The sequence below is a fragment of the Arvicanthis niloticus genome, chromosome 9, assembly GCF_011762505.2.
Source record: "Arvicanthis niloticus isolate mArvNil1 chromosome 9, mArvNil1.pat.X, whole genome shotgun sequence".
Classification (NCBI taxonomy): domain Eukaryota; kingdom Metazoa; phylum Chordata; class Mammalia; order Rodentia; family Muridae; genus Arvicanthis; species Arvicanthis niloticus.
The window spans coordinates 86,055,277-86,076,697 of NC_047666.1; the positions used below are offsets into that span (position 1 = coordinate 86,055,277).

At 42.1% G+C, this 21,421-nt stretch overlaps 1 protein-coding gene across 5 annotated transcripts in view; it reads left to right on the top strand.

Annotated features, from left to right (window-relative positions):
• The window catches only part of Resf1 (retroelement silencing factor 1), a 102,601-nt gene that overhangs the window by 26,435 nt on the left and 54,745 nt on the right, over positions 1-21,421 (top strand). For 2 of the 5 annotated variants that reach the window (XR_013112739.1, XM_076940932.1), the window contains one exon: positions 16,947-16,985. The exons of 2 other annotated variants lie outside the window; for them this stretch is intronic. The gene's annotated coding sequence lies outside the window, so the exon portion shown is untranslated. Of the gene's footprint in view, positions 1-14,381; positions 14,586-16,946; positions 16,986-21,421 lie in introns of those variants that run through there. One more of the 5 variants, XR_013112738.1, reaches the window with a different exon arrangement.

Sequence of the window (21,421 nt, forward strand, 5' to 3'; positions counted from 1 at the left end):
TAACTGGTTTCATTTGCTAATTGTCTAGCCCTTTCCTGGCACAGTTCTAATAAGTTATACTGATTTCTCAAACAGTGATATTGTACATGGGAACCACCAAGTTAGGCCCAAATTATTTACTTATTATTTTATTTTACTTGTTTTTTTTTTTTTTTTAAATATGCTTTTATGTAACCCAGACTGGCTCTGAATTTCCTGTGTGTCAAGTCCCAGGGGAACTCATGAATGGTTAACTGTAGTGGCTATTAGCATACAAAGTACATGATGACCTTAGGCTCTCTCAGTGTCACAAGTACTGGTTTCATAGTCTATGCTGCTGGCATCCTGGCTTTTCAGAACTTCTCACTCTGCCCCATACCCTAAACCTCTCTAGTCCAGAGGTGAAGTGGAAACTCAAGGGTTCTTTGGAAAGTTGTTTGGATGGTGTTTTACTGGGGCAAACACATGAAGTAACATGTCGTTAAAGTCGACACAGGTGTGAAAGGCTAAGGCAGATAGGAAAGTTTTCTGAAGTGACACAGGAGAGAGGATGTTCTGCTAAAGCAAGCACATGAAAAAACACATGATGAAGGATTCTTTGCTAACAATACGTATGTATTGGTCTGCCTTACATTGTGTAGTTCTGTAGAGTGAAAAATTATAAAAATTGTTTTATAAAATGTATATAGGCTTTTCTTTAGGCCTCACTTTAAAGGGCATGGAAAATTTTCTCTGAAGCAAGCTAAAAATGTAGACTGGCCAGTTTCAGGAACCGGAAGAGAGGAATGCAAGTCATCTAGGTGGTGCTGAGAAACTAGTAACCATGATGACAGGGCAGGGTCGTGTCCAGAGCAACTGAGAAATAGTTGAACAAGTGACAAGGCAAGGTCACAATGACATGGCAAGACCACATTTTTGAGAATGAGTATACAGAATGTTTTCCACATGACCCTGACTCACTTAGGTTGGGTTCCTCTGGAATTTTCCTCTATTTTTATGTTATGTTTTTTTGGTAATGCCCTCACCCCCTTGGTTTGTGATTCAGTCCTATATAAGCCCTCCACTCCCAGCCCACGAGGTCGACACTCCTCTGCCCCTACGTGGGTCACGAGTCTCGGTCTCAGTAGACTGATCCCGAAATATACCTCTTGCTGTTGCATCAAGCATGGTGTCTTGTTAGTTTTTGGGTGGCCACGAATTCCTGAGGCTTGGGGGAGGTCCTCCCTTCATGGGGGGGGGGGGGGCTTACAGTTCAGCTGCATTTGTTGGGATTCCAGAGAAATGCACCAAGAAACGTCTAGTGGTGTTCAAACTCAGGCTGATTGGCAGAGTGATATCACATGCTGAGGCAAGACCCACGGAGGACTTATGATGTTTGGAGAGAGAATAAAAGGACTCAAAGGACAGTGACAGGACTGAGATAGGCTTGCTGGTACAGTGTTGGTGCAACACTTGTGGGTCTCAAGTTGTAAGACTCTTGTGAGCCTTAGCTTACCGGATACCTCCCTGAATGAAGCACTTGGAGACACGAATTGATGCAAAAAGCAAGAGGAATTTTAATGATTTTAATGAGAGGCAGTGACTCTAGCAGCCCATTTGATCAGTTTTTATACAGTCTTATACAGTTTAAGGGAGAAACAGTGACTAGGCACAGTATGATTGGCAGAACAGTGACTTTTAAACTGTTTGGTCTTTGGGGAATGAGGTGGCAAGGACCTCCCTTGTCTGTAGTTAGCAAGGGTTGGTCAGTCCTGCAGAATGTGTCTACATGCTTTGGGCCTTCCCCACCAGCAGGTGAGTTCCCTTCCATGTGGTCTGAGGAATGTTAATCAGCCCCTCCCTTCCTCCTCTGATGGAGGAATGTTAATCCAGCAAGTATCCTCTGACTGAAGAATGTTAATCAACCTCTCCCACCCAGCAAGTGTCCCATGACCTTTCTAAAGTTCCAGAGCTGACCAGAAATGTTAATTAGCCTCTCTCTTGGGGGTGGGTGGGTGGTGACAAGTGTTTCAAAGTCCCTCTTCATTGTCTTTGCTGATCTTCCCTTCCATGAGAGAGGCACAGTCAAAAATGTCTCCTACTGACTCCAAAATGTACCTCTTGCTGACTCCTACTGAGGCTGAGGCCTGGCTGTCTCTGCTAGGTCGTTCCACCACTGCTGATTCCTGTTTGCTATTCCAACTCTACCAAACTGGACTGCTGGTGTATCCATAAAGTGTGAACTGAACTGCTAATTTCCAGACGACACAGATAGGAGTCGCTCCCAAGAACCTTTCTGAACAAGTCATCTTCCTCTGTATGCTTTTCTCTCCACTAACTCTGGTGGGTGGTGGAATACAAGGGAGGTAATAGCATTTAAGAACCATCATTAAAAATGGTTTTGAAAAAAATTTTAAATTATACAGAGGCTTTGCTTTTCTTCCTCAAGCTTCTCTTTCCATTTTGGGCACCCACTCTTGGTCCTCTTGGCCCTCTCTCCTTCTGCTTTTCTTCCCCTCCTGATGCCCCACCCCCTTTCCTCTCGTGGCCCTGTTCAGTCTATTACTTTCTTTCCCTGTTCTGGATTCTTCCAGATGCCTGTGGCTGTACTCCCTCATATCTTCAATAAAAATCTTTCCCTAACCATACCTTGGGATGGTCAAGTCCTCATTTCCATTTACTGTATAACTGAGAATAAAATAACTTCTGCTTTTCCCAGGCTGAGATTATAGGTGTTTGACACCACACCCAAGACAATTTGTTTTAGTAACATTATATAGCTCAGAAGATTAAGTAATGAAATGGTTTGCCTAGCTAACACACACAAAAAATCAATTCTTCTCCTTCCATATCCTCTCTTTTAGGCCTTGCCAAAAAAGGGTTCAACCATTTTTCCTGATAGTCTTCTGAGCTCACAGCAAAATGTGGACTCACCTTATCAGCAGGGTTTCTCCTTCTCTGACTTTGTATGGGGAGCCGGGAAATCCCACACTCTCTACCTGCAGAATGTCACATAGCCTTGGTGAGATTAGAGGTTCAGCTTCCTTTCTCCGGATAAGAACTTGTTCAGGAAGCACTTGAGATTCCTGGAATGCCTTTCTATGCAAATGAGGCATTCTCAGAACTTTAAAACTCTAGACAATGATTTTTATTTACCATGAAAACTCTTTCCCATTCTCAAAGGTCCATATATACTGGATTTGCCCCAATAAAGTGTATTCATACAAGCCCACTCCAATAAAAAATATGCACAAGCTAAGAACATCTCAGAGAGTTGTTTCATTGAAGATGGTCAGAGAAGGCCTTTGTCTAAAAGAGCTGTAAACATTATAATCCTCCAAACACTGAGATCCTTGGGGAAGGCATTTCCCCCACTACTCTCTTGCCCCGATATTCTCTCCCAGCAGGACCAGAATCCTGCAGAACTCCATCCATTCTGGACTCTGCTTCATCCTTCCAGCTTGGTGTAGTGTACAGTAGAATCTAGATACCCTGAGAGGGAAGAAGGACACGAAACCACAACTAGATCCCAAAACGCATATCACACTCCTCTTTTCTTTGTCCTTTTATCTAGTAATAGATAATCAAATTCAGGCCCTCGTATATAGTATATAATCACGGAGCTGTGTCTCCAGTATTTGGTGTATTTGAGACAGGGTCTTGGTATGTATTTCACACTAGTCTGAAATTTGAGATCCTTCAATCTCAGCATCTCATCCCTGTTAGGAGCCGCAGTGAGCGTGACAGCATCCTGTGTTCCCACAAGTAAACAACTAACTGCGCAGGTGCAAAAGGCAAAAGTGCACCAAAGTCACTGCCCATCCCGGGGCGTAATATGGGGTAATGAGTGAACAGCCAATCAGAAGTGAACACGCCACTCTAGGGTACATATAGCAGTGCCTTTTCCGGGCTTGGTGTCTTTCCGCTTCTGCTGATACAAGAATAAAGCCTCGCTGTAGTAACCACCCGAACACTGCCTCACGTGTCTCTTTCGCAGGTGAAGGGGACACGGAAGAGGCCCGGAATACATCCCTACTCAGACTGCTGATAATGAAAATATCCAATGCCCAATTTGGGCTTACTAAAAATTTTCATATGTAATATCTTTCAAATTTCTCTTACTAAAAGTAGAAGTAGACAATATTTCTCCCATGCTGCTTTGTGCTTTTTAGCTTCTCAGCCTTATAAGGCCACATCAAATCATGAAGTCAGGGCATTTATATAACATGATGATGTCAACCCATTATCTCAGCAAGTACAAGGCAGAATTTTTGCACACACGATGCTGTAAGAGTCCAAAAATAGCTGAAGGAAGACCCCAGACTCAGATATGGAGACAAAGAACATTTATTCTGCAGAAACAACCAGCATTTGGGGTCAACTGTTCTTCAAAATGGTGATGCTAGACAAAAGTGTGTAGGCCTTCTTAAAGGGAATTAGGGGCATTTTCTAGAAGGATTAGGTAATCTAAAATTTTTTTGGTGGTTACTAATGGGTCGCAGGGGTTGGCTTCTGATTGGCTTGTGCCAGGTGGTCGGTGGTCTGCATTCCTATGTCATGAATGTTTAACCACAGGATAAGATAGGGCTGCCTAGCACAGATGGTTTATCCTGAGACAAGATCTTTTTAGTTCTTGTGGTTATCCCCTGGCTATTCTTTGGGAGGGGGTTTTATAACCTTGTTCCTGGATTTTATGGTCTGTTCCTGGAGCTGGTGCCTATGGCTTTCATTTGTAAATGAGGTCTGTTTTTTAAATTGGAGACATTTGGGGTTTATGTTGTCCTTTCAATGTTCTATTTAAAAGAGAGATGTGATAGCACATGTCAATGATTGAAGTGGCTGAGGCAGGGAGATTGGTTCAAGTTTGGGACCAGCCTGGATTGGAGTCAGTCTCACTTCAGCTTGGGTTACTATAGCTGGTCTTACCAACCTGAGTTAGAGTCAGTCTCATTTCATCTTGGGTTACTATAGCTGGTCTTTGCTACTCTGTGTGGGTTCTTCTTTTCCCACCTTTTTCCCCTTCAGTTTCACCCCATCACTAGACAGGAGGGAAAGAATTTAGAAAAGACAGAAAGAGATCCTTGAATCTAATTCCTTTCCTTTTGTTTCTTCTTTTTGAGTATAACTACTAACAAATTGCAACTAACTCTCCTGAATGACCATAACTAACCAACCACTCCTATTGGGGCACTAGCATTTATAGCTGACTTCCAGACAGCTAGGACAAGGGTATTAAAGCCCACACCTACAGTAACACATCTACTCAAACAAGGCCATACCTCCTAATAGTGCCACTCCCTGGCCCAAGCATATACAAACAATCACATTCCTCTCCCTGGCCCCAATAGACTTCTTCAAACATATGAGTCTATGGGGGCCATACCTAAACATAGCATAATGCAAAATACATTTAGTCCAACTTCAAATGTCTTCATAGTCTATAGCAGTCTCAACAATGTTAAAAGTTCAAAGTTCAAAGTCTCTCTGAGATTCATCCAATCACTTAACTGTAATCCCCAAAGCAAGACAGGAAACCAGCTGGGCAAACTCCAAACTCTTCATCTCCATGGCTGATGAAAAAGCAGTCTTTAGATCTCCAACTCCTTTTTCATCTTTGTTGACTACAACAAACTTCTTCCTCCTGGGCTAATTCCATTCCCTATAATCAGCTTTCCTTAGCAGATAGCCCAGAGCTGTGGCATCTAGAACATCTTGGGGTCTTCAAGGCAACTTCAATGTTATAGCTTCTTGTTTCAATGTTTGGGATTTATACATGATCTTCTGGCCTCCTCCATAGGGCTCAGGTCTTAACACCCCCAATCACAATGCTTTGGCAGCCTTAAGAAATAATGATATCCATTGTGGGAAGCGGCTCCGCTCTCGCCATTACAAGGTGGTGCTTGGCATAGGCATTGCTTGAGAGAAAAGACAACTCCATATATGGAGTTGTATGCACTGAGAGGTGTGGTTACCCAATCACCCCACCTCACATCATTGAGAGTGGCCAATCACCAGTGACTTTGTGGCAGCTGCTGATAGGATTAAGACAATGCTTATAAGGGGATGCATGGGGAAGAGAAGAGAGAGAGAAGAAGCTCGCTGTACAGGGATAGCTGAATAAACCGCTTGAAGAAGAACACGGTTGCTGTTGACTTATTCTGCTGGTCGGACATGGGCAGCGACAATCCATAAATGGGTTATTGCTGTTGCCACTCATGATTTTGACCCTGGTGTGGGCCCCACTGCAGCCCTGACTCCCTCCATTAGTGCCTTGGTCAGGGAGCATGTACAGAGGATGTGCCCTTCCCCTGAAGGGCCTCCTGATTACACCTGTTGGGGCTGTGGCAAGCCTGGTCAGACAGGACTACCCCTCAGCTAGGCCCAAGAGCAGATGTCCTCAATGTAACAAAAATTTCTGTTGGGCTAAGGATTGTCGTTCTCAAAAACAGGAAGACAATTTAAACTCCAAAAGGGGCACCCCTCAGCCCCACCACTAAGAGGGGACCCTTCTTGGCCAGTAGTCTTTTGGACCTTGCCTGTGTTTCCTTGCTCCCTGATGATGACTGTACATTTAGATAGAATACCTGTTAAAGGGTTGGTTGACACAGGGGCAGATGTCACTATAATTACAGAAAATGAATCATTGAGGGTTCCCCCACTGGAGATTCAGATCTAGTCCCTCCATTACAGTAGTTGGAGGCCAACAAGCCACAAAAATGACTACCTGACCTGTCCATTGGCAGGATCTCAACAGTAATTAGGGATCTTTTACACCTGTTGTGGCTGATGTTCCTTATATCCTTCGGGGAAGAGATATTCTGGAAGACATTGGTGCTATCCGTACTACAGATGATCATGCCTTTTTTTTTGTTTGTTTGTTTTGTTTTGTTTTGTTTTGTTTTGAGACGGGGTTTCTCTTTGTAGCCCTGGCTATCCTAGAACTCAGAAACCCACCTGCCTCTGCCTCCCAAGTGCTGGGATTAAAGGTGTGCATCACCACTGCCTGGCTGATTATGCCTTTTTTGATGACATTATACGACATGACCAACTAGACCACAAAAGTCACAGAGTTGGGGATCACATAAGATCACATTCTAAATTGCCTGGCTGCCTTGGGCCAACCTAGCCAGATATGGGGGTCACTGGAACGAGAGTCCTTTAAGGTTAGGTGGGTAAGGATTCCGTGGTGAAAAACAGAAACAAACACAGGGGCAGTTTTAATTTGAGTGTATTTTTCAGCTGTCAAGCAAAATATTGTGTATATTTTTATACATAATGAAATAAATATTACAACTCTTAGAAGATGTGTTTAATGAAGCAATCACGATCAAACAGATAACACCATTGTTATTTGGCACAGTAAAGCACAAAATCATCCAAGGCTAATGGCATATTTCCAAGAGCAGGTTAATAATTTTTTATGGTTAGTTATTATTTAACATCTGCTACCTAATTTTTTTGTGAAACTTCAAGGTGTAAATTTAAACTATTTTAATTCTTTTTTATTTAAGGCTTTCTTTACCATATATCAAGCCGATTTCCAATGACATACATATAGCCATATGAAATTTTGTGGTTGGAAAAGTTTTTATCTATAATACTATTTTGTAATTTTGTAAATGATTTATGAAGTAAAGTGCTAGTTTTCTCACAGATATGGTCATGGCTAGTGACCCCATCTCAAGGGATGGTTTCTTATCCAATTTCTTGCTTAAAATCTCAGCCTAGGGTATCAGGAACATCTCATAAATAAGAAAAGGAATAGAAGAAGATAAAACAAATAAATTGCCATGAGAACAATGGCTCAATATTTTGCTCCAGCCAAGAGTTCCACAAATGGTTAGTTAGTTATTATTTAAACTATGGTTTATATAATAACTAACCATTTGGTTAGTTATTATTTAAAAATGGTTCCGGAAGGCCTTCTTCTTTTGAAGTTTTTGCCTCTGTCTGTGGAACTTGTCACACAAATTCTACTAGGGTTGGTGTGGCAGCTGGCATATTAGCAGAAGGAAATGAGAGAAGTGGTACCCTCATTATGGCTGTAGACACAGAATTGGTAGAACAAGCCAGAATGTCACACCAGCAGTTTTACCTTTCTCCTTAGAATTGACATAAGATCTTACCAAATTTGCCTATGTTGCAATGTAAACATCCTGCAATTTTCAGTGCAATGTGTACACCTCTTACGCTATTGGGGCCCCTTGGCAGATCAGGAGTTAACCCTAGAGGTCTAATCCCCAATGCAATCTGGCAAATGAATGTCAGCCATTACCCAGGCTTTGTTAGTCTTTGGTATGTACATGTTGCAGTAGATACTTGCTTAGCCTTTCTGTATGTGGTAGCCACTGTGATGAAAAGGCCTCATCTGCTATTAAGGCTGTGAAATCAACAATGCTGGTAATGGAAGTGCCTTGGACACTCAAGACTGACAATGGACTTGTTTACTCATCTCAGCATCTTGTTGCCTTCCTATCCTCATGGAAGATCACTCACTCTTTTGAAATACCCTATAATCCTCAAGACAATAATAGAAAAAGAGCAATAATAGAAATAATAATAAATAAAATAAATAAAAATAAATAAATAATAAAATAATAATAAAGAGCAGTAATAAAAAGAAAACATAGGTCCTTGAAGGGAGCATTTGCTCAGGTCACCTCCTCTGAATCCAAAAGTGATCTACACCTGACCTTGGTGGAGGTCCTGTTCCATGTGAACTTTTTCTCCTTTGATGAGAAAAAGGACTGAGCCCTGCTTACAAACACTGGGACACTCCCCTCCCATTGGTTCGATGGAGGAACCCAATAACCTCTCAATGGTTCTGCCTGCTCTGCTTCTGACAAGGGGACGAGATTATGCTTGTATTTTCCCCCAGGATGCAACTGTGCCAAAATGGGTGTCCTTGAGAGATGTTTGCCCAGCCACAGACCAGGGGACAATGAAGGAACAAGAATTCGACCAGGATGTGGAGACATAATATACATACTATGTTTATTAATTTTTCTTCTGCCTGAAAGGACCTATGAACTCTTGGCTTTGGTGCTCCTGTCCCCCATTTTTTGCCCATGTCAGTTAAAGCCCCAGCCTACCCTGTTCTTTTCTCTTCCAATGTGAGTTTGGGTTTGCTCTTCATGAGCGATTAGAAGGCACCTGGCCCACGGAGGAAATTTTTTGCTTAATCCCCAATGTCTCCTCCATTGGCCCTTGTATTCAGCTATACAATATGACCACAATGGACTTTCATGATAATCTAACCTATGGCACCATGTTAGGCATGGAACTTCATGTTTCCCTTACTGACTACAAATTCCCCAAAGGATCTCCCAAGCATATCACGTCCACCGCTGCCTCGCTGTCCAAGGATTCCTCAAATGCCCATTTTCATGGGTCTTCCTATCCCTTGGTAGCACTGCCAGCCTGCACTAGGTATGGGACTACCTGATGTTGCCATCTAACCTCACACTTGGCATGTGGAGGTTTACCTCATATGATGCTTCCAATATTACTCTGTATGTTAACAGGGATCCCATTAGATTCTGATATGACTCCAATATGAGCAGTTGTCTTGATTCATGTCCCCTTAATCTACTAAAAGGTGGTCATCTCTTTAATGGGACATATTTCCACATAAACCAGTAGGTAAAAATGTGGATTGGGGCAACCTCCTGGAATGTAATCATTGGCAGCCAGGATGGCTGGAAAGCCTGTCTACAACCCCCGTTTTTCTTTCTGGTCACTAATACCTCCATTGTCAGAGACAGCCCTGACTGCCTTAATGAGAAATGATTCCTGACTGTCTGCTGGGTAGCGTTTTCAACAATGACTATTCTGATAAGAGAACCAGATGCTATTTGGATGCCTGTGGTAAATACCACCCACTTTCATGCTGTCACTCTGATGATCCAGACTCACTTACAACCCTTACACTGGGGAAAGAGGGATTTTGGTATTTCTGCTGCCACCACTGCAACCACCATTGCAGGCATTGTCAATGTGACAATCACTGCTGTTGCCTTGACCCAGACAGCCACTATGGTGAAGACCGTCAATGCTGTAGTCTCTAAGTCAGCTGGCGTGTTTCAAGCACAGGAGGTACTAAATCAACATCTTTATCAATCTATCTACATTTTACAACAGATTGACTTTCTGGCAAAAGAGTTGGCCTTTGTTAGGGACATGTTTCTATTGGCATGTGACCCCAGGTTCACTCAATCTGCCTAATCCCTTACCAGGTACATAACACAACAGTTGGCTTGAAGGTACCTGGTCAGACAAATTCCTTAACTATTCTCTGTTGTTAAGGGAAAACATAGCCAACCTCAGTGTAACCTGAGTATCTGTGCTCTCTCCAGATGCCAGATTCTTGGGCAAGTGTGAGACAATATTAAGAGGCTATTTAACCCTATGTGGATAGCCATTTATGCTATGATGGGAGGAATTTCACACTAATAATAATTTTGTTTAAGTGTCTCTCATAGCATATCTTCAGGCAGCACTCCATAAATAAGTTGACCCTCCAGGTACTGATGGCTTTTGAAAATCCTGATTGCCAACCCCCCCTCCCCCCCAGGGAAATGATCAAAGCCTGGATGGCAGAGATCTTGAGACTACCACGTAGGCTGTTCCCCATCACCCCCCTTGTGTGACATGCCTCCAGAGTGATATCTCTTTGAGGGCTGGTAGTCAATGGCAGGTAAGATCCTGGAAGACAGGATAACTTAAGACAGGCACAGTCCAGTATACTGGGAATCCTCTGAGGTAGGGCCAACAATATTGAGGCACTGGCACTCCAGCTCTCACTAAGCTGTCAAAAATCTAAAAACCAAAGGGTAGAAATTTAGGAGAAAATGAAAGACCCCCAGGAGGGGAGACCCTCACTCAAGTCTCGGGTTATCGTGGCCACCCAATAACTTGCAAGACATTGATCTTGTTGCAAACAGCAAAAGGCTTTATTTCGGGATCAGCTGGCTGAGGTTGACAGAAACTCATAACAAGGAGTGTCTACCTTGAGGCCGGGGGAGAAGGGTATTTAAAGGAAAAAGCAACAAACGGGGGGGTGTGTGTGTGTGTGTGTGTGAGGGGGAAAACCAAGGAAGAATACCATAAAAATAGTGGAAAGTCCCAACCCATTATTCAGTTGGTCATGTGGGAAACATCCTGTACATATTTTCTCAAGAATTCAATCTTGCTCAACCATCTACTTTGTGGTCAGCCAGTTCCCAGAATGAACCAGCTGACTTGTATTTTTAGTTCTGCTTTCTTTGTGGTCAGCCAGTTCCTGGAACCTGGAGCTAGTGAACCGGCTGGCTTACATTCTTGGCTTAGCTCTAGGGGGTCATAAAAATTTTCCATGCCTTTTATAAATTTTCTATACTTTTCAGAACAGTGGTGGCCACCTCTATGTAAAGGGGGGCGGGGGGGGGCGCACACAGCCACAGAGGCATCTCCTGCAGGAGGACCTAATTGAAGACTGCCTGAGAGACCAAGGATTGTTGATACAGATAATGCCAGCCAATTGGGAACTGCTGTTTAGAAGAGATGCTTTCTTGGGACCAATGGGACACAGGTGGAGGGCATTAAAGAAGCTTGCTGCAACGTTTCTCACCTGCTCCCAGAGTCTGTTTTTGATTCCAAGCCACCTCACCTCCAACTCCCAAGGGCAGGTAGGGTCCAGTAGCCAGAACACAGGCAGCAGTTGTGCTCAATTAAGAGAATGTTTCTACAAATGCATTATTAGTGATTTTGTTCATCATAGAGTTTGCTTACATAAGCACATATTGTGAGGTTCAGCACTTGTAGTGGCTAAAGAGATTTTTAAAAAGTAGTAGATAAAAAATTAATATTGCTGATGATACAAGACTGCACAGTAGCAGACAGTCCAAAAAGATAACCAGTGTAAAGGCCTTTCCTCCATACAAGCCATTGTTCCACTGTTCCAGCCATTTGGAGATGAAGACTATTGCTTTTAAATTCATGTTCCTTTACCTTTTGATTTACCCTGACTGATTGGAATTACTATGAATTTGAGAGAACCTGAGAAGGCTATGCTGACTCCATGACCAGTTCAAGAGACGAGGCCTAAGTCTCTGTTTCCAAGAACTGGCAGATCCAGGCAAATCCTGCCATCAGAAGCTGCTCAGCCACCTGGCCTGAGGCAAGGACAATGAATGAGTCAGCAGCAGTTTCCAGACTTACTCAGCTATTTCCTCAGCAACAATTCCCAGAACTCCCCCAGCAACAATTTTCAGGCTCCACACCCTGGTAATGGAATGTTCCTAGGGATGGAGTAAGATAAAGGTCACCTACCCAAGAATCCCCTAATGTGCTTTAAATCAGGCCTATAAGCTCACCTGGTTGTCTCTCTGTCTTGGTAATGAGAGACCCCAGTATGTTGGATTTCTGCAGAATAAAACGTTCTTTGTGTTTACATACTATTTGAGTCTAGGGTATCATTCTTCGGTGAATCATGGACCCTTACAAATCCATAGCCCATTCAAATGCTCACAGAATAAGCCTATAGTGAAATAGCAAGACAAAGGATAGGATTGTTTCTATCAAATGAAACCCACCAGCAAGAATTTACTCACACTTGAATTACTATGCACTTGAAGAGGTCAGCTCAGGAACTTTGGAAAATTCCACCAGACCCCTTCCCTCCTGGAAGAGAAAGATCATAGACCACTTAGGCACCCCTCCCCTCCAGAAGTCAGAGGCTAATTAACATTCCCTAGACCACAGGGGGTGGGGCCTGACCTAAGGGTGGGGGAGGCCCAGAGCACTGGCCAGATTCCACAGGACAGACAAGGGAGGTCCTTGCTGCCTCATTCTCTAAAGACCATTCAGTTTAAAAAGTCATACCGGTCTGCCAATCACATTGTACCTCATGGCTGCTGCTCCAAAGAATATAAATTTCACTGAAGGAGCAGCCTGGAGTCACCTCTCCTTTTGGATACAGGATGGTGCCAGTGAAAGGTATTGAAAACTTATGAAAAATATAGAAAGTTTTTATGACCCCTAGACCTGAGCAAAAGAATGCAGGTTCACTAGTTCCAAAAAGCAGAACTAAATATAAGATTTTAGGCCTTCACTGCCCTGGGATTCGGTCCACATTCCAGGAGGGGTACATTATCCCTGAGTCAGAGGACACTTGCAGGATTAACATTCAAGAGAGGAAGGGAGGGGCTAATTAACATTCCTCAGACCTCAGGGAAGAGAACCCACCTTTGGGTGGGGAAGGCCTAAAGCAAGAAGACACATTCCTGACCACAAAGAAAGATGCAAGTCATCTGGGTGGTTCCAGGAACTAGCTGACTTTCTACTGTTTCTATGTTATGTTTCCTTGGTTACCCCTTCACGCCCCTCCACCATTTGTGGGTTCCCCTATGTAAGACCGCCCCTGGCCAGGCTGTCTGTTCAATTCCTCTGCCCCTGCGAGGGTTACAAAATGACCATCAGTCGACTGATCCTGAAATATACCTCTTGCTGTTCCATCAAGAATGGTGTCTTGTGGGTTATTGGGTGGCTGAGAATTCCTGAGGCTTGAGGGAGGTCCTCCCTTCATGGGGTGGGGGTGGGGTCTTACACCAGCATGCTGGAACATTAAGATTCCTCTTGCTTTTTGCAGTGATTCTCATCTCTGAGTGGTTCACTCAGGGGGTCTGGAAAACAAAGGCTTGTCAGAGTCTTACACACTCAGAGATTAAGGGAGAGGTGTATTTAAAAAGTAGCATTTCTTCAGTTCTGGCTAACACCCCAAAAGTAACCAGCCCTGAACAGAAATAGCTTACTACTAGATCAGGATTGAAGAAAGAAACATAAAATTAAAAGAAAAAAGAACAAAGAAGATGGTCAAGACATATGGTTGCTTCCATCTTAATGAAGTCAAGGTGGCTGCAAACTACATAGTTGCTCTCTGCTCAAGATGAGCTCAGCTCCGTGGTAAAGTGAACCTCTTCCTTGCCAGGACACATATCAGTGTGGGATTCAACATCTCACAGAGAAAATATGGATAATTACACTCTTCCCTTTAAAATGACACTTAACTTAGTATAGATATAGAAGGAGAAATAGACAAAGGCACTTTTAACAACAACAACAACCCACAAAAACAACTCAAAACCCTGCTTGTCTCCAGATGGTGAATAGCTTCCCAAATCTCCCTAAGGAATGATACCAGCTCAGTTCCAGAATGGGGGAAGGTGTCCAGCAGTTTAATAGTCATTGTAGGCTTTCTCTGTAACAGAAGTGGGGGCAGGGAGGGACTAGTTTGTACTTTTGTATCCTTTTACAGTATTTTTTAAATGATAGATACCTCTCTATAAATAATAGTAACCTCTGCTGGAATAGTTTGCCTTTTAATTGTTTTAGGGCATTATGCTTTTGCTTACTGAGCTGCTTGGTTTTCTTTTTCCCTGTCATAGAACCAGGAGGCCAACCAATGAAGACCCCCATACTTGGGAGACCCTTCCTCAAGCCTCCGGAATCGCGACCACCCAAAAATCACAAGAAACCATACCTGGATGCAATCAGCAGAGGTTTATTAGGGGAGGAGCCGGCGGTCAAAAACGACAAGCTCTTTAGCTCCAAGAGCAGGGTTTTTGGCCCTGAGTGATGGGTACCAGGGTCTTTTAAAGAGCAAAACCACAAACCAGGGGAGTGGGGAGGGGGTAAGAGGTTGCCAAGGATACATAACATGAGAATAGTGATACATTCCAAAGAAACCCACCCTAAAAGGTTAATGGCCATGGAAATTACCCAGTACAATCATTTTCTCAAAAATGTGGTTTCACCAAGTCACTGCCCTACCTTGTCATTTATCAACTATTTATTCTCACTAGCTCCAGCTGTAAAGCCACAGTCCTGTCATTGTGTTTTTACCACCTGAATGACTTTCACTCCTTACAGCCAGTTCCTGGAACTGGCCTGGCTTGTTTCAGAGAAAATTTTCCATGTCCCTAAAAGAACTTAAAAGGTATCTATATATGTATATATTCTATAAAAATGATTTTTATAATTTTTCATTCTTCAACACAGGACAGGGATTCGGGGGACATTTCAAGACAAATATGCTTGAGTCTAAAGTAAGATGGCTAAATGTGGAGAGCTCTTGTTGCTACTTCAAGGATATTGGCAAGAATTTGACATTGGGCTAGGTCAAGAAAGTAGGCTCAAGATCTTGATCACCTTAATAAGTTCCTGAATACCATGGGACTTTTGTTTATGCCTTGTTTGTTCCTTGACTACTTTGTTTATGTCTTAAAACTGGCCATATTCCTTGCATGTACCTAGAATGATATAGAAACAGGCTGGGAAAAATTAACCCTGCTTCAGCATTTGCTAGAGTCTTACTATAGTGTTGTCTAAGTGTCTTTTTTTTTTAAATTCAGTCCTCACTCCCTCAAGACCCTGTTGACTGAGCAAGCTTGGTCAGCTAAATCCCATCTCCAGATGCAGCTTCTCAGTGAGCTTAAATAGCACAAGATAGTTTGTCAACACAACCTATCAATAAGCATATGGACCAGATTGTCTTTGTGTTCTAAGCAGGGTTTAGGGGACCTCTCAGCAGGAAAGAGGACACAGATGTCAACTAGATACTTGTGTCAAGGAGTGTGAGTAGGATCTAGCATGTTCTTGCAATGTATACAGTTTGTGAAAGAGAGGGAATAGTGTTTTTAAGAAAGCCAGTCTAGTGGTGTTTGCATTTGAGTGGTATCATCAACTATGAGGTTGAATGTTGATATTTCAGAGACCTTGTCTCCTGTGACTGTTGCCATTGCACCCAAACAAGAGTACGCATTCAAATGGCAACTCAACTTAAAAGGCAATTTGAAGTGCACTGACCAAAATCAAAGAGTTTATTCCAGTCACAGTGATGAGGGTAGCCACTTGGGAACCATGTCTTCTAGTTGTTTAGAATAAGTACTCCAAAATGGTGCCTGTGGAACTGTTTTCATAAAGAGCTTGGGGTTATATGATAGTAAGTCAGTTTTGATAATTACCTTAGTTGAAAAAAAATAACAGCACAGGTTGGGCTGGCAAGATGGTTCAGTGGGTGACGGTTCTTGCTGTCAAATATAACCATTTAAATTCGATCCCTAGAATCTACATTGTGGAAGAAGAGAACTGACTCCTGAAAGTTGCCATCTGACCTCTACACGTGTATGGTGGCATACACCACCCTTTACCCATGAATGCCCATGGCTTACTTTCATTATGTGTTCTAGGAACAAACTGACATAGGTAGGAAAGCTTTTACTAAGATTGTTTAGCATTGTTATGACATCAAAGGCTTGCCAGAAACTCAGCATGCTATGTCAGAGTGACCTAAATGACTGCTGTTTTATACCACATATTTGCACTGAATTTTCTGGACTCATTCTTGAACATGTTGAATCTATTGTGAAAAGATACAATAAACAATGGATCTCTGATGTCCACAATGCTGGAGTTAAACTTTCTAATATTTGTCTTGATTTTTTTTATTGAAAGTAGAAATAAAGCTTTGTCATAATTATGAGTCCTTGGAGTAATGAGTCTGTTTAGAACAAGGGTCCATATCTGTTAACTAATTAAAAATCATGTAAAGGAGAAGCCAGTAAAGGAGCTGTTAGCCTCCATTCACCTTGTAAAAGGTGAGATGGAGATGTATTTCAGGTGCTCAATATTTTTACTAACCTATTCTAAGAAGCTTAATGTAAGCAATTATACAGTTTTCCTTTGGAGGATTATTTATGCACACTTAAACAGTATTGACCATTAGTTCGAGTGGTAGCCTATAATCACACTATGAGGCAGATAGACTACCACTAGTTCAAGTCCAAGGTCAGTCTAGACTACCTAGTGAATTCTAGGACAGCCTGGGATACAGAATAAGACTGTTTCAAAACAAAACAAAGAAATAAAACACACACATGCAACACACACACAAATGACTATTGAATTTACATTTACAGTCATGTGACTAGATTTTTTTTTTAACTTCTCAGGTTCTTCAGAATGGCTACAGTTATTCTAAAGTGTTCATGGTAAGACTGCATGGCAAAGTACTTGTCTGGCATGTACTACAACTCTGGGTTACTTCTCAAGCATTACCCCAAAACAAAACAGAACAAAAAGGTTTACCTTACTTACTGCCAAATATGGTGGCACAAGCCTGTAATTCACATCATTCAGGAGGCGTCAGAGGGAGGAGGATGTGTAGATATCTGAGGTCAGTCTGATTTATACAGTGAGTTATAGGCCAGCCAGGGCTACACAGTAAAACTGTGTCCTGAAAAAACCAGACCAAACCAGACCAAACCAAACCAAACCAAACCAAACCAAACCAAACCTGAAATGACAACAAAAAGAGAATATTGGCTTCCATGGTACTTCAACAGGGGGAGATGGTTCCTCAAAGCAAGGCTCGCTCTATGACTAGTCACTGGGACTTGAGAGAACCTCAAAGGGTACCAGTCTGGCATGGCTGATGATGGAACAACATGACATGGTTCCCGCCCTGGAGCAGAGCCAGCAGAATGTGGGTCTCCTTGAGTATTGATGGTTGCTGTAGGGATAAGGCTTGTTTGTATAATAGTGTACATATTTTACTTCATGTTTCTCCTTTGGGGAATATTCTCCCTACCAAGGTTATTGGGGAATGTTATCCCTGCAAAGGTTAATGACTCCATGGTAACCAGAAACAGCATGATTTTGGGAATCAAGAATGTGTCTGATGATCCTCAGCAATATGATGATGCTGTGACATTTAGGGCAGTCCTTAAGGCTGTGGAAAAGAACTCTGAAAAAGTGAGTTCAAGAATACATAAATCAGTGTAAGAGCTGTTCTTTACAGGATTTTTCAACAATGCAATATAAGGATGCAATATGAATTGTATGAGAGGCTTCATGGACCTGAAAGAACAGGTATCTGCACTAATGAGTCATCTTAGTCAGAAAGATATTAAGGAAGGAGACATGATTTGGTCAATAGAGGAAAACATCTGGATCATGAAAGAGAAAAGAATAGTTAAAAAACAAGGCTCAGAAAAATTGGAGGGTTATCCTTATATAGATACCATTGTGTGATTTTGTATGTGTGTGTGCATGTCTGTCTGTCTTTCTTTCCGTTGGTCTACAACATGATAACCTCCTAGTACTACAGAAATAAAATGCTGTCCCAATGGGAAATTGCTTTATACATTTAGAGATTAACAACAACAATAACAACAACAACAACAACAAGCTCTTTAATGGTGTTTGTCTGGCCTAGGCAAGTGCTCAAAGAGTTGATTCTGAGTAGAAGATTTTACATACCTATATGTACCATACACTTATGAATATTACATATGTTGTCATTCTTAAATCTTTTAATTTTCATGCCCAGGTTATATTTTTAAACAATTTAAACACAGAGAGGAATCTACAAGTCTTGCTACTTGGGCAGATGAGAGAATTATACATCAAATATATTGTTGCCTGGGGCCATCTCACCCATATGGCAGAATTATTCTTTTCTTAAAAAGAGAACTGATAGCTCTATAGCAGCCTAGGTTGTGAGCCCATGCTACCCCCTAGTACTTCCAGTTAGTCTTTGGGAATGGACTTAATGTCTCCTCATTCCTGGTGAATATTTATATTCTAGCACTGAAATTTTGCTTATCTCTAACAGGCCTGGTTAGCATGCTACTTATTTTGGATGTGTTTTGGAGATAGCATCCCCTTAGCTAAATTCTAATTTCTGTGATTTACTGTCTCCTCAGTGATTCTACTAATAAATCCTTTATAGCATTAATTCTATTACCTTGAGTTTCTTTTACATTCCTAATAGTGCACTTTAAGATGTAGTAAGTCTTGAAATCATGGTATAAAACTCCTTCATCTTTTAGAATTATATTCATTATTTATAGTGTTTTGTACTTCTAGCCTCTGGTCTCCAATTAATCCTTTTTCTGTTAAATACAAAGAATGTTTTCCAGTTTCCTTATAGGACTTTAACGGAAGTGAAAAATATTTGCTCATGTGAACTCTTGCTTTTCCCTGCCTTTTATTTATTTTTTATTTATTTATTTATTTATTTAATTTTTGTTTTTCGAGACAGGGTTTCTCTGTATATCCTGGGCTGTCCTGGAACTCACTCTGTAGACCAGGCTGGCCTCGAACTCAGAAATCTGCCTGCCTCTGCCTCCCAAGTGCTGGGATTAAAGGCATGTGCCACCACAGCCCAACTTTCTTTCTTTCTTTCTTTTTTTTTATTCCCTGCCTTTTATGGTGTTATTTTCCTACCTCTCTGGTTGTTCTGGTGTCTAAGCCTTCTCCTTTGCCATCCTCCCTGGTTGTGTTATGCCCAGATCAAGAGGTCCCCACACAACACTAGAGACTATCAGTAATCTGACTCATATGCAAAAGCAAAGAGTCTTTATTCAAGCCTGAGCTCGGACCCTCCAACATTTCTAACACAGTGGATAGGTATGTGTAGAAGGTCCTGAGATGGTAAAGCCTTGCCATTTTATCACAGTTAGAGCAGGCTAGAGAACTTTCCAATGTAGCAGTTACATGATTGGTTAATATTTAAAAATTGAAGCTTGGCACATTTCTATTGGTTAATAATGATTTCAGCTTGTTACAAGCAATTGTGGTTAACTTGAGTAATCTATTTCAAAACATCTGGAACTTTCCTCTTAGGAGCTGACTGGCTGTTACTAAGGGTGGAGTGACTATTGTTAGGAAAGTTATGGCTGTTGCTAAGGGTGTCTTAGTTCCTAGATCAAGTTGTGGTTTTTCCATGGCTTTGTCATATACTCAGCGCAAGACATAAAAAGAAAGCTCCAAAAATTAAGAGGAATTTAAGGGTATGAATAGGTTTCAACCTTTGGAAATTGCTCAGAAAGTTTATGACAACCAAGATTCAGCTGAAAACAGACAGGGAAAGAAACCCAGAAACAGATAAGAGAGAAAATAGGGAAAAGAGGCTAGAAGAAAAGGAAAGGAAATGTTTGGGAAAGGACCAGTGTGGCTATTTTAAGTAGAAGGGCCACAGGAAGAAGGAAAGCACTAGCTGAAAGAAAAAAGGAGAGCTGTTGAGGACTGCACTGCCCCACACTTTGGGGCTACTATGTTCCTGTCCACACTGCCCCAAGCTTTGGGGGTAAGTGCTCTGGTCAAGAGAGAGAGTGAGGATGGAGGGACAAGAGACGTGAAGAATGGAGACAAGCCAGAGAATCTGTAGTCAAGTCTCCTTTATCGTCTCCCACAGACTATATTCACACCTCCTACTGACCACTACCACTACACCTACTCTTTGAACTTCTCCTATTGACACTATTACAAGGAAATCCTGGGTATTTATAAGCACAAGCAGGAGAACACAGGTGAAGACACTTTACCACGTGCACTATGCAGCTGGGGTCACTAAACAGCAAAACAAGCTATGTGGGATAAATAAGATGTTTGTCAGAGTGTGCTTCAGCTGTTGTAGGCTATTGAAAAACAAGTCTCTATCAGGGTATATGGCTCCAGATGGCTGAAAAGTTGATAGCTGCTTTTTAGCTGCTTTTTTTCTGCTTAAAGTTGGTTCCCAACAGAGAGCTGTCTCATTCTCTAGCTAATGGGCATCTGAATCAACCTTGTGTTCAGTTCTATAAGACATCAGGCTTTAACTGTGACAGTCTCCTGCTAGAAGATGACCCTGGAGGACCCCTGCACAACTGCCTTAAGCTGACTGACCTGATCCAGTCTATTAGGCTTACTCTGACAGATGTCCTATTGGCAATATCAGAAAGGTATTATTTACAGACAAGAGCAGTTTTGTCCAAGACAGGATTAGGTGTGCAGGCACAGTTTATTTGGGCACAAGCTTTAAAAAGGAGAATCTCAGCTCAATCAGCTGAACTTTTTGTATTGACTCAAGCACTCTTCAGGTGGAAAGACAAGGTTACCACTACTGATAGTCAATATGCTTTTACCATGGCTCATGTCTATGCGGCTTTAGGGAAAAGGCTTACCTTAGTAGGAAAAGAAATTAAAAAACAGAAGAAATCTTAGTTCTGTTGGAAGGTCTTTGGTTACCTAAAAGGGTCTGTTGCAAAGGCCATCAAAAGGGGATTCTCCAGAAGCCAGAGGCAAAGAGAGTGGCTGAGTTAGCCTCCTGGAAAGTGGTCTTAGAACCAATGGGGCCTCTCCAATTCTTGGTAGCTTTGACTGGACAAAACAGAAACTGGCTACATAAGATGAACAAAGATGGTGGATGTTGCTAACAGCAGACCCATCCCTCCTGCAAGTCCAGGAAATTGGCACGTTACAGCTCTTCACCAGGCCACTCACCAGGGAACACAAAAACCATTGAACATCTCAGACAAAGGTATTGTGTTCCAATTTTGGGAAGACTGATTAAAGTCACCACTTCTACATGTGGCACCTATGTTCAGGTAAATCCTAAAGAAGGAAAAAGTTCACTCAAGGAATTCAGGCTTGTGGAAATGGG